Source organism: Megascapheus bottae, chromosome 7 (assembly GCF_031878675.1).
Source record: "Megascapheus bottae isolate mThoBot1 chromosome 7, mThoBot2.hap1, whole genome shotgun sequence".
Taxonomy (NCBI): Eukaryota; Metazoa; Chordata; class Mammalia; order Rodentia; family Geomyidae; genus Megascapheus; species Megascapheus bottae.
In genome coordinates this window covers 47,968,876-47,986,344 of record NC_143515.1, presented here as the reverse complement: position 1 = coordinate 47,986,344, position 17,469 = coordinate 47,968,876, and the positions used below count along the sequence as shown (strand labels likewise).

General features: G+C 38.7%; 1 long non-coding RNA gene across 1 annotated transcript in view; it reads right to left on the bottom strand.

Moving 5' to 3' along the window:
• Positions 1-16,910, bottom strand: part of LOC150060758 (uncharacterized) — a 28,900-nt gene extending 11,990 nt beyond the window's left edge. Inside the window, exon 1 of the long non-coding RNA XR_016536156.1 lies at positions 16,763-16,910. This is a non-coding gene — a long non-coding RNA (uncharacterized LOC150060758). The remainder of the gene's footprint in view (positions 1-16,762) is intronic.
• Between the last annotated feature and the right edge of the window lie 559 nt (positions 16,911-17,469).

The following is a 17,469-nucleotide window of genomic DNA, read 5'->3' as shown; positions in this document are numbered from 1 at the left end:
TGGTAAATAGTGCTGCAATGAACATCGTTGTGCTAGTGGATTTAGTATGCCCTTGTTTCTGGACGGTTGGGTAAATGACAAGTGTGGAATTGCTGTCATAGGGAAGCTCTATGTTTAGTCTTTTTTTTTGGTTCAAAATTTTTTATTTTTTTATTGTATTTAATAAAAGGGTAACATGATATTTGCCAGATAGAAGGTGCATTAATTCACATACATTGATACCCTTCCACATGTCTTGGTCTATGTTTAGTCTTTTGAGGAACCACCATACTGCTTTCCATAGTAGTTGAACCAGTTTATACTCTCACCAACAATGTAGTAATGATCCCTCCTGGCCGCATCCCATGTAGCATCTGTTGTTAGATTTCTTTATCATGGCCATTCTCACTGAGTGAGGTGGAATGTTAGAGTTGTTTTGATTTGCATTCCTTTTATGACCAGAGATGTTGAGCATTTCTTCATGTGTCCATAGGCCATTCTAATTTCTTCTTCAGAGAAGACTCTCTTTAATCTTTGGGCCATCTTTTAATGGGATGGTTGTTTCTTTGAAGATTAGTTTTTGTGTGATTCAATTTCTTGAGCTCTTGGTATATTTTAGATATGAGGCCTTTGTCTGTTATTTGGTTGGTGAAGATCTCCACTCTGTAGGCTTCCTACTTAGTTTACTAGCTATGTCCTTTGCCATAAAAAAGCTCTGCAGTTTAATGCAGTCCCTCTTATCCAGCCTTTCTCTGATTTGTTGTGATTCTTGGTCCTTATTAAGAAAGTTTCGACCTGTGCCAAGGAAACCTAGTGTATCTCCTATTCCTTCTTGTAAAGTTTTCAGAGTGTCAGCTTTTACCTCCAGGTCTTTGATCCATTTGGAGTTAATTCTAGTGCAGGGTGACAAAGAAGGATTCAACTTTAGTTTTCTGCAGGTGCTTAACCAGCACAACTTGTTGAAGAGGCTGTTTTTCTTCCATTCTATTTTTTTGGCTACCTTGTCAAAGATTAGGTGGCCGTAGGTCTGTGGTTTAATATCTGGTTCCTCACTTCCATTCCATTAGTCTTCAGGCCTGTTCTTGTGCCAGGACCAAGCTGTTTTGAGAATTACAGCTCTGTAATAAAATTTGGAATTGAAATTCCTCCTGTGCTGTTCTTTCTGCTAAGAAATGTTTTTGCTATACGGGGTCTTTTATTATTCCATATGAAATTTTGGATTGCCTCTTCTATTTCTTTAAAGAATGAAATTGGGATATTGATAGGTATTGTGTTGAATTTGTAGATAGCCATTGGCAAGATTGCCATTTTCACGATGTTGATTCTTCCAATCCAGGAGCATGGGAGGTTTTTCCATTTCCTCAGTTATGCTTTAATTTCCTTTTTCAGGGTTTTAAAGTTTTCATCAAAAAGGTCCTTTACATTCTTAGTTAAGACAATTCCTAGGTACTTTATTTTCTTTGAGGCTATTGCAAAAGGAGTTGCTTTCCTGATTGTTGCCTCATTCCTCTCACTGTTGGCATAGAGGAAAGCAGTTGATTTTTGAGAGTTAATTTTATACCCTGCTACCCTTCCAAAGTTTTGAAACAGCTCAAGGAGCTTGGGACTGGAGTCTATAGGATTCTTTAAATACAGAATCATGTCATCTGCAAAGAAGAAAAGTTTTACTTCCTCTTTCCCTGTTTGGATCCTCTTTATGCTTGCTTCTTGCCTTATTGAACTAGCTAGGAATTCTAATACTATATTAAAGAGGAGTGGAGAGAGTGGGCATCCTTGTTTCATTTCTGATTTTAGAGGGAATGGCTTTAGCTTTTCACCGTTAAGTATAATACTAGCTGTGGGTTTGTCATACACAGCCTTCATTATACTGAGGAATATTCCATGGATTCCTAGTTTCTCCAGAGCTTTTAACATAAAGGGGTTTTAGATCTTGTCAAATGCCTTTTCTGCATCTATTGAGACAATCATGTGATTTTTGTCCTGGCTCCTGTTGATGAATTATATTAATTGATTTGCGTATGTTGAACCAGCTTTGCCTCCCCGTGATGAATCCTGTTTGATTATAGTGTCTAATTTTTTTGATGAGTTGTTGTAGACGGTTGGCCAGTATTTTGTTGAGAAATTTTGCATTAATATTCATCAAAGAAATGGGTCTATAGTTCTCTTTCTTTGATGAATCTCTGTCTGGTTTGGGGATGAGGGTTATACTGGCTTCATAGAATGAGTTTGGTAAAGAGCCTTCATTTTTAATTTCATTGAAGAGTTTGAGGAGTATTGGTGTGAGCTCTGCTTTGAAGACCTTATAGAATTCAGCTGTGAATCCATCTGGGCCTGGGCTTTTCTTAGGTGGAAGGTCTCTTATTGCCATTTCTATTTCAGTGCTTGAAATAGGCCTGTTTAGTTGGGTTAGTTCTTCTTGGTTCAGTGTGAGTATGTTAATATTGGCTAGAAATTCATCAAATTTGTTGGTATAAAGGTTTGAGAAGTATTCCCTCATGATGCTCTGGACCTTGGTAATTTCTGTTGTGATATTACCATTTTCATCTGTGATTTTGTTTATTTCGATACGTTCCCTTTTTTTGGTAAGATTTGCTATGAATCTGTCAATTTTGTTAATTTTTTCAAAGAACCAACTCTTTGTTTTGTTGATTCTTTCTATAGTTTTTTTTGGACTCCAATTCATTTAATTCTGCTTTGATTTCAATAATTTGCTTCCTTCTATTGCGATTAAGGTTGGTTTGTTGCTCTTTTTCTAGGAGCTTAAGGTGACACATTAAATTGTTGGTTTGAGATTTTTTCCAATTTGTTATTATAAATTTTCCTCTGAGTACTGCCTTTGCTGTGTCCCAAAGAAGCTGGTATTTTGTTTGCTCCTTTTTGTTATATTTCATAAACTGTTGGGTTTCTGTTTTGATCTCTTTGCTGACCCATTGGTGATTCAACAATGTGTTGTTCAATCTCCATGAGTTACAGAGTTTTTGTTGGTGGTGATGGGTGTTCAGTTCCAATTTGATGCCCTTGTGGTCTGAGAGACTGCAGGGAATAATTTCAGTGTTTCTGAATCTGACCAGGTTTGTTTTATGCCCTACAATGTGGTCTATTTTGGAAAATGTTCCATGTGCTGCTGAAAAAAATGTATATTGTGTTGTTGCTGGGTGGAATAATCTGCAGATGTCTGTTAGATCTAGTTGGTCTATACAGTTGTTCAATTCTAAGGTTTCTCTGTTGAGTTTTTGCCTTGTTGATCTGTCCATAGGTGAGAGTGGTGTGATAAAGTCATCAACAATCACTGTGTTTCGATCTATGTATGGTTTCAGTAAAAGTAAATTTGCTTAATGAAGTTGGAGCTCCGGGAGTAGGTGTGTAGATATTTAGGATCGTTATGTCCTCCTGGAGGAAAGATCCCTTTAGTATTATGTAGTACCCTTCTTTGCCATTTCTCACTAATTTTAGTTTGAAGTCTATTTTATCTGATATGAGGATGGCAACTCCAGCCTGTTTATGGGGGCTGTTAGCTTGATAAAGTTTATTCCAACCTCTCACTTTCAGAAAATGTTTGTTTTTTTGGGTAAGATGTGTCTCTTGAAGACAGCAGAATGATGGATCTTGCTTTTTGATCCAACTAGATAGCCTATGTCTTTTAATTAGAGAGTTAAGTCCATTGATATTGAGAGTCAGGACTGAGAAATATTTATTAGTTCCTGCCATTTTTAAAAGCTTTCATTAGGGCCTGTGTCTTGACAGTTCTTGTGGTACTTAGATGGTATGAGTTTTAGGTGCCATTTCTTTCTCTGTATTACATTTGTGTTGGTTTTCTATGTATAGAAAGTAAAATTTTCTAATTTACCTGTATAGCATAAATCTTCCACCTTCAAACTTGCTAACAAAATGGGATTTTGTTCAAGTAAATGAAGTACCCATTTTCAGACAATGGATGGCAAATGAGTTAAACATATCATAACAAATTTAAGTGGACTCTTTCTGAAGTTTGCTGGCATTTCAAGATGGTTATGTGTTTCTTTATGGACAATGATCGTACAGTTGTCATGGCCCTACATCCTATCCTGATAGAATGGTGTGGTTATTCAAGCTTTGTCAGGGTGATGAACAGAACTGGGCACCTTTAAAATTCTGATGCTAAAGCCCTAACCTCAACATCTGACTATATTTCGAGATATTTCTTTGAGGAGGTAAAGGAAAATAAAAATCATCAAAGTTAGCCTCCACAGGTATGCCTGATGTCCAGTAAAGGGGATTGGAACACAGGTACACATAGAGAAAATTGTGTGAAGATACTAAATGGGTGATAAGCTATCTATAAATCAGAGATACCTTAGAAGAAACAATCTTGCTAATATCTTTATCTTAGACGTCTTACCACTGTGACGTTTAAATCAACAGTGTGATATTTTGTCACAGCAGAAACAACAAATAGTTACAAATAGTTGTCTCCAGAGATTAAAAAAAAAATCAAGAGAACCCTAGGATGATCCTGACATTGACTAACCCAGTGCCATCTACTGCCTGCATCTGGACAGAAAATAATTGGAGAAAAAGAATGAAAGAACACCGGATTTTCTCTAGTTTTAAACAAGTGCATTTTTAGTTAACCCAAAGCTTCGTACCTGCAGTCTTTTCCTAGGCAAACAGCCTCTTGTGATCCCCTTTGCAAAATGTTACGGTGTCAGGATAACACAGTAATCTAAGATCACATCTCAAAATACTCTCACTCAGACTAGGGGTCAGGTGATACTTCATCCAAGGTAGTGGTAAGAACATTTTGCAAGGGGGATCCCTTCTTTTTTTATATGAGGACTATCAACTGTCCTCTTGCTTTATATAGCATCTATTTCAATCTAATAAAGAAATGCCTATTATTAGCAGAGGATGCAGATGGGGTAAGTGAAGAGTTGTATTTGCAAAGACCACAAAAGTAGCTGGGCCTATAATCCTAGCTATTCAAGAGGCTGAGATCTGAGGATCCAGGTTCAAAGCCAGCCCTGGCACAAAAGGACCTGAGACTCTTATCTCCAATTAACTTCTAGAAAATGGTAGCTTTGAGCTAAAGAATTCAGGGACAACACCCAGGCCCAGGGGAAGGGTGGTAGCCTTGAGCTAAAGAACTAAGGGACAGCACCCAGGCTGAGTTCAAGCCCCATAACCCGCCCCCCCAAAAAAAGACCACAAAAGTCCAGGAAGCAAATGCTTTCTGTTGTAATTTTTTGTTTTGGGTTTTTTTTGTTTGTTTGTTTGTTTTTGTCTGTCCTGCGCTTGGACTTAGGGCATGAACACTGTCCTTGTTTTCTCAAGGCAAGAGCTCTGCCACTTGAGCCACAGCACCACTTCTGGCTTTTTTCTATGTATGTGGTACTGAGGAATTGAACCCTGGTCTTCATGCATACTAGTTCTATTGCTGGGAATGTTTTATCACTAAAAGTTTAATCAGTTGGAAAAGTTTAAAGTTGATAAAGTGGCCTTTTAACCAGTTTAGGAAAAGTGGTGGAAGACAGATCTCTTTTCCTCACTTTCCTGGATGAGAGAACCCACCAAATCTAAGAATCAAAAGTCTCAGAAATCTCTCAAGGACAGCACATTTTATGAGATTTCCAATACCCTGATCAATTTAAGCAAACTCTGGAAGCAATTTCTCTATGGGACATAAAGCCACTACAAATAAGAGGCTGGCTTTCTGAGAGGGAAGGTATTTTCTTGCTATTCTTGACTGCCACCACACACACAGATCATGGAAGAACCTTGGAAGGAATCTGTTAAAAATTTTGCAACAGGACTGGGAGTTTGGCCTAGTGGTAGAGTGCTTGTCTAGTATGCACGAAGACCGGGGTTCAATTTCTTGGTACCACATACACAGAAAAAGCCAGAAATGGTGTTGTGGCTCAAGTGATAGAGCACTAACCTTGAGAAAGCCCAAGGACAGTGCTCAGGCCCCAAGTTCAAGCCCCAGGACTGGCAAAAAAAATGCCCCAAACCAAACATTTTGGGGCTGGGAATGTGGCTTTATGGTAGCGTGCATGAATCCCTGGGTTTGATTCCCCAGGAACCACACACACCCACAAGTGGCACTGTGTCACAAGTGGTAGAGTGCTATCCTTGAGAAAGTCCAAGACAGTGCCCAGGCCCTGATTCAAGCCCCAGGAAAAAAAAGAAAAGAAAAGCAAAAGAAAGCAGGGATAAAGTTTTGCAGTGGGTTTTTAATTGTCTATAGGATGTGGGAGGCAGTTCAGTGGTAGAGACCTTGACAGTTGATTCATTCCCCATCACTTAAAAAAAAAGTCTTGATAGGAGAGGATTATTGTTTATTCTACATCAAAAAATAGCATCAGAATCAGAAGTTACACTTGTCTCTGTTACAGATGGTATTGTATGGAGGATGAGGAAACATGTCAGTTAGGTCTTCTATAGCATCCTAAGCACATTAACATACTACAGAGAGTTTGTTCACAGACAAGTGGTGGAATGCAGCTGGGATTTTCTCCTAAAAATCCATTTGACAGTAAGCTGAAAGGAAACCTTCCACTCTCTCTCCAATTCTCCTGATTTATAGACCCACCTAATTGATAGAGCGATAGCTTTTCTAACCTTAGAGATTTCATCTCATTGACTCATTTATCACATGATCAAAGCCTTCTCTGGCTGTCAAACCACCTCTTATTTCAGATTCAATTGTTGGAGGCTTTGCCTCTTTCATTCACTGAAATAGCTGTACAAGAAGCTACAACAATTGCCCTATTCAGGAGAATAGAGAATCACTCTAAATCCTACTTAAAGGATAAGAATAAGTATCTGTATTGTGCTTTCAATGGAAGTCTAACTGGTAGTGATCATACCACATCTCCCTCAAAACAAACCCATTACATATTTTAGTGAATCAACTGATCTTTGTTACCATAAAATATCACATCAACAATGAAAGTATTAATAGCAAACCCTAGATTCATGATAGATCCATATCATTTTGTAGGCTGCAATTAATCATACACTCTTTTGAGTGAATCCTGTTCAGCAGGCTTCCATTGGTCACTACATAAAATACCAACATTTATCTTACTACAGCTTATCAGATGACCTGCTATACGTTCTACTAACTAGGGAGTTTGATCTGACTTGGGGATTGCTATTACTGAGGAAAGAAAAGTGGCTAATGGCTTTTCCACCAAATGACAGAGGAATGCAATTAGAACATTTTGATCATTTCTCAGTCTCTAGAAGGATCAATGAGTGACCACTCTTCTGACAGCACCTCCTTCTTTTAAAAAAAATTGCATTTATTTTGAGCCAATAGATTGTCATAGGTATTTTCCTCCACTGCAGGTAATAAGAAAGACACTTGATTAAACTTGATTATTCCTGTAGTCTAGTCATGTTGGTCATGTCATCCATTCTGTAAAAGGTTCAGTAGGAATGTCACTTTCTACACTTTTATCTATGCTTATATAAACCATCACATGTGACTTGGCAGAAGCTAAGATAGCACATTCCCCATATTTAAGAAATATAGGAGAACTTGACCATTTTTATTATACCAAAGTGATGGCTGTAGTTCCAACTGCCATACTCTGACAAAAGATCTGTGGTCTTATTCCTAAATAAGACTCTCTTACTTAACCCTGTATTTCAACACAGAATTCAAAGAAGGCATTCACTGGCTGTTTTCCTCCACAGAAACAAGTGTATGACAAATGTTGTAACACACTCTATGGCATGGCATTCAAAGCATTTCATAAACTTGTCCTTGCCAGTTTTCTTTTCTCTCTCCACACTCTCCTTGCAGCCACTGTGAGTGATATGGAGTTTATAGAATTTAGGTTTGGCTGAACAGCAGTGGTTCAAGCATGTAATTCTAGCTACTCAGGAGGATGAGATCTGAGTATCTCAGTTCAAAGCCAGCACAGGCACAAAAACCTGTGGGACTCTTATCACCAATTGACCACCAGAAAATTGGAAGTGGTGCTCAAAGTGGTAGGGTGCTAGCCTTGGGCTGAAGAGTTCAGGTACAGCATCCAGCCGCCAGTGCTAAACTTCACAACAAAAAAAAATGCTGGGTGCTCATCCATCTCCAGACAGACTTCTGTGCTTGCAATAAAGTACTTGTTCACTTGTTCCGCGGGCTACCTAAGACCAAACACCCCACCAGGGGAGACGGAGCTGTCACAGCTCCCACCCGCCCACCAGGCTCCTCTCCCAGGCCACTGGATCTGGAGAGTGGAGGGCGCTGGGGCCCTGCCTTACAACAGCGGGTAGGGGGTGCCGGAAAATAGGAGCCAGCATCTTCCCCCCCTCAATTATTGAGCGGGGCATCCTCCAGCTGGGATTCCTGAGCAAGACAGCAGCTAGGGGCCCCCCACAGTCACAGACTCTCTGACAAAGCAGTGGAAACACAGCAGGGTTCTGAAGGGCCAACCAGCAGCCAAGCTCCCCTTCTGAGAATCAAAAAGGCACGGATTCGCCCTTGGAGCACATGGCCTCAGCTAGGCCCCGCCCCTGGGAACAGAGCAGTCTCCTGCTGGTCCTGCTGAGAGCCCCTGGAAACTCTCAATCCCCAGACCCTTGGCTGGGGGCCACCCCTGGAAGCAGCACAGGAAAACGTCTGTGCACCGTGCTCAGACAGAAGCTTGCAGATCGATCCCATGGTCCACTGTGAGGCCACTGGTTGGACTAAGAGCTAGTCGTGCAGCAACACATAAGTTTTATTCTAATACTTTACAAACTTTGTACTCAAATACGCTACCTACTTACCAACTTAGGTCAGTTATCCTTAAGCTATACATTTTCTTCATTACTACAATACTCTTACACTCCTACGTTAATCCTCTTGTACCTCCCCTGACCTCCCTCATTCTATTTTTCTATCTCTGGACTTCTATTCGTCTTTCAACTCTTATACTGCACGGATCTACACTTGATGGCTGTTGAGCAATACTGTATATCTAGGTGTTTAATTACTCTCTAAGCTCAGAGGGACGTAAAGACAATAGAGATTGGATTGAAAGGCTTATTGTTTTGGGTATAAGTCACTTATCAGTGGTTGTATTAGACTGGTCTGTAAGTGCACAAAAAGAAAGAGGGATAACACCAATCAAAACTTGTGAACATCTAGTATCTGCCAGCTACAGAGGTCTAGGTTGGTTATATATGAAAAACTATAATCGTGTTTAGTATTAATCTTGCTCCCAATTTCAAATGGGCATAACAAGAAACTCAAGAAAAATGTCAAATCAAGAAACAACATCCCCCATCCAATGTAAACAGCCAATGGAACAGTCACTGGAAAACCTAGAGGAGAGTCTTCCAAGTGCTACACAAATGCAATTGATAAAGATCATTAATGAAAAATGTGAAAATATAAAGAAAGAGATAACGGAGGAAGCCATAGCTAAACAAGAGGAAACCATTAACAAGGTGATAAGTGAAAAAGAAGAAGCCATAAAGGAGGCCATAAGAAAGGTTTTTCAAAGAAAGATGGATGAATTCATAGAATCCACAAATAAAAAGGTGACCGAACTCCAGCAAATGTCCAAAGAAAATAAAGCTACTGAGCTAACCACTCAAATGGAAATCAAGGAGCTAAAGAAATCCATACATCTAAAACAAGAGATGCAAGGCATCAAAAATGAGCAATTAGAAGCAACAGAGATGAAAAATAAAGTAGATAGCTTTGATAGCAGGTTAGACAATGCAGAGGAGAGAATTTCCGGGCCTGAAGATAATTTAGTTGTTATAGAGAAACAACAGAAAATGAGCCAATCCAAATATAGGAAATATGAGAGAGCACTTCAGGAGGTCCAAGATACAATTAGGAAGCCTAATTTAAGGCTAATTGGTATTGAGGAGGGTCTGGAGAAAGAGGTCAATGGTATTGGAAATATACTTCTGGGAATCATCACAGAGAATTTCCCAAATATCCAGAAGGGCAGGCCCATCCAGATACAAGAAGCTTTTAGAACCCCAAACAGACCTGACCAGAAAAGAACATCCCACTGCCACATCATAATCTGAACTGGATCAATAGAAACCAAAGAAAATATCCTAAAGGCAGCCAGGGAAAAGGGATCAGTAACCTATAAAGGCAAACCAATAAGAATCACCCCAGATTTCTCAGCAGAGACCATGCAAGCAAGAAGTGACTGGAAGCATATATGTCATGCCCTTAAATCAAATAACTACCAACCAAGAATACTGTACCCAGCTAAGCTCTCATTCATAACTGAGGGAACAATAAAAACATTCCATTCCAGGGAAAAGCTGCAACAATATGTCACAAAAAACCAACACTACAGAGAATTCTCAAAGATGTTCTATACATAGAAAACCAAAAGAAATGCAATATAGGGAAAGAAATGGTACCTAAATAGCATACCATCTAAGGACCACAAGAACTGTCAAGACACAGGCCCTAATAAAAGCTTTTAAAAATGGTAGGAACTAATGAATATCTCTCAATCCTAACTCTCAATATCAATGGACTTAACTCTCCAATTAAACGGCACAGGCTGTCTAGTTGGATCAAAAAGCAAGAGCCATCGTTCTGCTATCTTCAAAAGACACATCTTATCGAAAAAACAATCAACTTTTGAAAGTGAAAGGTTGGAATAAACTTTATCGAGCTAATGGCCCCCATAAACAGGCTGGAATTGCCATCCTCATATCAGATAAAATAGACTTCAAACTAAAATTAGTAAGAAAAGACAAAGAAGGTTACTACATACTACTAACGATCCTAAATATTTACACACCCAATCCCGGAGCTCTGAACTTCATCAAGCAAACTTAACATACACTGAAACCATACATAGATCGAAACACAATGATTGTCGGTGACTTTAACACACCACTCTCACCTATGGACAGATCAACAAGGCAAAAACTCAACAGAGAAACCTTAGAACTGAACAAATATATAGACCAACTAGATCTAACAGACATCTGCAGAATATTTCACCCAGCAACAACACAATATACGTTTTTCTCAGCAGTACATGGAACATTTTCCAAAATAGACCACATCTTATGCCATAAAACAAACCTGGACAGATTCAGAAACACTGAAATTATTCCATGCACACTCTCAGACCACAAAGGCATCAAATTGGAACTGAACACACATCTCCACCAACGAAAACCCTGTAACTCATGGAGACTGAACAACACATTGTTGAATCACCAATGGGTCATCGAAGAGATCAGAACAGAAATCCAACAGTTTATGAAATTTAACAATAAGGACCACACAAAATACCAACTCCTTTGGGACACAGCAAAAGCAGTACTCAGAGGAAAATTTATAGCGCTGAGGGCCTACAACAACAAGTTGGAAAAATCGCAAACCAACAAGTTAATGTCTCACATTAAGCTCTTGGAAAAAGAGTAACAAACCAACCCTAATCCCAGTAGAAGAAAGCAAATTATTAAAATCAAAGCAGAAGTAAATGATTTGGAATCCAAAAAAACTATAGAAAGAATCAACAAAACAAAGAGTTGGTTCTTTGAAAGAATTAACAAAATTGACCAACCCTTAGCAAATCTTACCAAAAAAAGAAGAGAGCATATCAAAATAAACAAAATCACAGATGAAAATGGTAATGTCACGACAGAAAATACCAAGATCCAGAATATCATGAGGGAATACTTCTCAAACCTTTACACCAACAAATTTGAGAATCTAGAAGAAATGGATGAATTCCTACCCAATATTAACATACCCACACTGAACCAAGAAGAGCTAACCCAACTCAACAGGCCTATTTCAAGCTTTGAAATAGAAATGGCAATTAGAGAACTTCCACCTAAAAAAAGCCCAGGCCCAGATGGATTCACAGCTGAATTCTATAAGGTCTTCAAAGCAGAGCTCACACCAATACTCCTCAAGCTCTTCAACGAAATTGAAAATGAAGGTTTTTACCAAACTCATTCTATGAAGCCAGTATAACCCTCATCCCAAAACCAGACAGATTCATCAATGAAAGAGAATTATAGACCTATTTCTTTGATGAACATCAATGCAAAACTTCTCAACAAAATACTGGCCAACCGTCTACAACAACTCATCAAAAAAATTATACACTATGATCAAACTGGATTCATCACAGGGAGGCAAAGCTGGTTCAACATACGCAAATCAATTAATATAATTCAACACATCAACAGGAGCCAGGACAAAAATCACATGATTGTCTCAATAGACGAGGAAAAGGCATTTGATAAGATCCAACACCCCTTTATATTAAAAGCTCTGGAGAAACTAGGAATCCATGGAACATTCCTTAATGTAATAAAGGCTGTGTATGAGAAACCCACTGCTAGTATTACACTTAATGGTGAAAATCTAAAGCCATTCCCTCTAAAATCAGGAACGAGACAAGGATGCCTACTCTCTCCACTACTCTTTAACATAGTACTAGAAATCCTAGCCAGTGCAATAAGGCAAGAGGCAAGGGATCCAAGTAGGGAAAGAGGAAGTAAAACTATCCCTCTTTGCAGATGACATGATTCTGTATTTAAAGAATCCTATAGACTCTACTCCCAAGCACATTGAGCAATTCAAAACTTTGGAAGGGTAGCAGGCTATAAAATTAACCCTCAAAAATCAACTGCCTTCCTTTACGCCAACAGTGAGAGGAACGAGGCAATAATCAGGAAAGAAACTCCTTTCACAATAGCCTCAAAGAATATAAAGTACCTAGGAATTAGCTTAACTAAGAATGTAAAGGACCTTTTTGACGAAAACTTTAAAACCCTAAAAAAGGAAATTAAAGCAGAACTAAGGAAATGGAAAAACCTCCCATGCTCCTGGATTGGAAGAATCAACATTGTGAAAATGACAATCTTGCCAAGGGCTAACTACAAATTCAACGCAATACCCATCAATATCCCAATGGCATTCTTTAAAGAAATAGAAGAGGCAATTCAAAATTTCATATGGAATAATAAAAGACCCTGTATAGCAAAAACATTTCTTAGCAGAAAGAACAGCACAGGAGGAATTTCAATTCCAAACTTTAGACTCTATTACATGGCTATAATTCTCAAAACAGCTTGGTACTGGCACAAGAACAGGCCTGAAGACCAATGGAATAGAACTGAGGACCCAGATATTAAACCACAGACCTATGGCCACCTAATCTTTGACAAGGTAGCCAAAAAATAGAATGGAAGAAAAACAGCCTCTTCAACAAGTTGTGCTGGCAGAACTGGCTAAGCACCTGCAGAAAACTAAAGTTGGATCCTTCTTTGTCACCATGCACTAGAATTAACTCCAAATAGATCAAAGACCTCGAGGTAAAAACTGACACACTGAAAACTTTACAGGAAGGAATAGGAGATACACTAGGCCTCCTTGGCACAGATAGAAACTTTCTTAATAAGGACCAAGAATCACAACAAATCAGAGAAAGGCTGGATAAGTGGGACTGCATTAAACTGCAGAGCTTTTTTATGGCAAAGGACATAGCTAGTAAATTAATTAGGAAGCCTACAGAGTGGGAGAAGATCTTCACCAACCAAACAACAAAGGCCTCACATCTAAAATATATCAACAACTCAAAAAATTGAATCACTCCAAAACTAATCTCCAAAGTAACAACCATCCCATTAAAAAAATGGGCCAAAGACTTAGAGAGTCTTCTCTAAAGAAGAAACAAAAATGGCCTATAGACACATGAAGAAATGGTCAACATCTCTGGTCATAAAAGAAATGCAAATCAAAACAACTCTAAGATTCCACCTCACTCCAGTTAGAATGGCCAGGATCAGGAAAATGAATAACAGATGTTGGAGGGGATGTGGCCAGGAGGGATCACTACTACACTGTTGGTGGGAGTGCAAACTCATTCAACCACTATGGAAAGCAGTATGGCAGTGCCTCAAAAGGCTAAACATAGAACTCCCCTATGACCCAGCAATTCCACTACTTGGCATTTACCCAACCATCCAGAATCTAGGGCATACTAAATCCACTAGCACATCAATTTTCATTGCAGCATTATTCACCATAGCAAAGATATGGAACCACCCTATGTGTCCCACAGTTGATGAGTGGATCAACAAGTTGTGGTATTTGTACACAATGGAATTCTATGCTGCTGTCAGAAAGATTGACATCACCCCATTTGTTAGGAAATGGAAAGACTTAGAAAAAATCATATTAAGTGAAGTAAACCAGACTCAAAGGAACTTAGGCTCAATGGTTTCCCTCATTTGTCATAACCAGTATAAACCTTGGGCTCTACTAGCAGAGATTTGCAATAGAGCAAAACCTTGATACATAAGGCCATATAGTATGAAGCTAATTGAAAGGACCTCTAGGATATTGAAACAAAAGCCATATAACGAATGATTGTTGTCCTTAATGTACTATGTTATTCCTCATCTCCTTTGCTGTCCCTTGAGTATCTCATATTGTTACAGTATCTCACTTTGTTATCTGATATATTGAATTTATTTGTATTTGGTTATCTGAAACTTGATAGGGAAGGGGGGAAAACCAATATGGGGAGTGGGTGGTGGGTGGGGGGAGGGTAATGGGTACCAAGACATGTGAAAGGGTATCAATGTATGTGAATTAATGCACCTTCTATCTGGCAAATATCATGTAACTCTTTTATTAATTACAATAAAAATATATATAAAAAAATAAAGTACTTGTTCTACTTCCTCACACAGTAGTCTTCCACTCATGTCTCAATGTGTTCTATTTCTCCTTAGTCTTAGTGTATCCTTAGAAAACTTTTCCTGCCCACTCTAAACATATGACCTTCATTCTTCCCCAATGACTACAGTCTTCTTAATTCTATTATGCAAATATTAAAATATCCCTTTGTTCTCTAAATCATAAATCCAACAGAATAAGAACTAAGTCTGTTTTTTCTCCAGTTTAATCTTAATCAACTGATATCATGCATTCTATTCATTTCTGCATGCAAATTGTCTCAAATGTAGACATTTCATAAAGCATAGATTATCCTAGACCTTCTGTAGATACAACATAGTTAGTCCAGCCCAAAATAGATGGGTTCTTGACTAGATCCTCTCAGGGCTGAACACAAGACTTTGAATAGTTTGCCTTGCCACTTAGAATTTGGGGTCCTATTTCAAGGTCATTCACTTTGTTGGCAGAATTCAGCTCTTTGAGATGTGAGATTTGGGACTGCTCTCAGTAACCAGAGTATGACCTTAAAACCCTACTTTCTTTACCTCTTCACCTCTTCACAAGCAGACAAAAGCTAGCAGAAGAGCCAGACTCAAGTAATTCCACGTAGACCAAAGAATGACTACCCAATCACCTTAGCTACATAACAGAACCAAATCAACTTAACTTACCACCTCTACTATTCAAAGGTCCCTTCTGCACACAACCCCCAGCGCACACTCAATGAGCTACGAAGACTGGCTTATAACAGTAGAATCATCACTTATATTGAGAAACTTCCTTGATCTCTGCCTAAATTTCCTCAATGAGAAATAATAACAATAGGGTAAATAACAATCTGTGTCTTATAACTTCCAAAGAGATATTTGGAGACAGCATGTAAATATATCTATAGTTGCTACTGATTGTTAATTATGTGTCAGACACCCTTTTATCTCAGGAGATTTCCAAGATGAATTTAAAGGGAACTAGTATTATTATTACATCACAGGTGGTAATGTGATGTAATACAGAGAGTGAAGGTGAGTTTTCCCAAATCATATATCCTGAAGGGTATGACATCCAACATTATACTTAGATTGGTCTAATTCTACATTGTATGTTGTTAACCACCTATTTGCCCTGTGTAAAGGATGTGGTGTTATACAAAAATGATTTATTAGTATTATCGTTGTTGACATGTAAATATGTTCATATTATCAGTTAGTCTAGCAAAGGTCAATAGACTGTATCTCATAAACCAATTCAATCCATTGACTCATAGTACAGTGTGTAAGCTCAGAATGTTTTCTATAGATTAGCATTTACAAGGGATTTAATTGAAGGAATGGATAATAATTTTCACTTTAATGAAAACTTATGCACCAGAAAATGTTCTATGCTTCTTGCCAGTAGACAAGTATTTTTTATGAAGCTTTTGGGGTTTCTGGGGTTTTTTTGCCAGTCATGGGACTTGAACTCAGGGTCTGAGCACTGTCCTTGGACTTTTCTCAAAGCTAAAGCTCTACCACTTGAGCCACAGCACCACTCCCAGCTTTTTTCTATATATGTGATACATAGGAACTGAATTCGGGCTTTCGTGCATGTTAGGCAAGCACTCTACTACTAGGCCGAACTCCCAGACCTAATGAAGTATTTTTTAATTGTATTTTATTGTCAGGGTGATGTATAGAGGGGTTAAAGTTACATTCATCAGATAATGGGTATATTACTTCTTGAACATTAATACCCCTTCCTATGTTTTTCTCCTACTTTTCCTCCCCTACTCCCTCCCAATCATCTTGTTTTTCCCCTTCCCTTCCCTATTTCAAATAAATTAATGTTTATACAATATACCAGATACAAATGTCAGATACAGATTTTAAATCATTTGGTTATCATATGTTCACTTCAAAAATAAAATATTGAAGACTCCGTTTCTCTTGTGTTGTGAAAGTAGCCATATAATATCCTTGATTTTGCTTTTAGCTGCCCCCCCCACCTAAAACATTTGCTATCTACCTGGCCCTCTATAGAAGTTTTATCCCTCTCAAATTTGGATCAACCAGCAATAAGCACTGCTTGGCAAATTTGCATGTTGGAAAAATCAAGCTAGCCCAATGGCACAATCGAAACAATCACCTGTAAATGAAGATCTTTGTTTAGCCTTTCAGGTTGTCCTGGTAGAATCCGCATCAGTATCGTAGTGGGAACCATTCTTTTCCAGATAGAGCTACTAAACCAGGCCTCAATTATTTATAAGTAATTAGCATAACCCAAAGACTAAAATTTGGCCTTTCAATTCCCTTTCTTAAACACTGGCTGGCCTTTCTACACGCAGACTGCATTGTTGCATAATCACTGGGACAGAAACACAAAGGCAACTAAGGTCAGCCCATTCATATTCACTAGTGAGAATTCCTTCTGCTTTGAGGATGCATCAACCTTTCTCTATGACTTCAGTGGAGTACTCAAACACAATACCTTTCTCCTGACATTTGAGACATCAGTGTTGTCCCTCAGGATGTCAAGGTACAGCAAGAGGGTCAGCTTCCAGAGTGTCAGAGTAAATGGCTGCTGTTGAGGGAGGTGGAGGGTAAAGTCCCACACTGTGTCACACTCACCTTTTGTCCACCCAAACATTTCAGGTGTGCCTGTGCCCATGACTTCATATTTACCGTCCTTCCTTCCAGTGAAAAGACTTCCCATTCTTAGGAGGTGCATGTGTCAGTGAAGCAGTAGTTGTCAACATCTTATTCTTGCCAGAAAGCTTTGTTCAAGCCATTCCCTCAACACAGGAAATCAAGAGTTAAGTCAATGACAATGCCTCCATGAAATTATCCCTAATC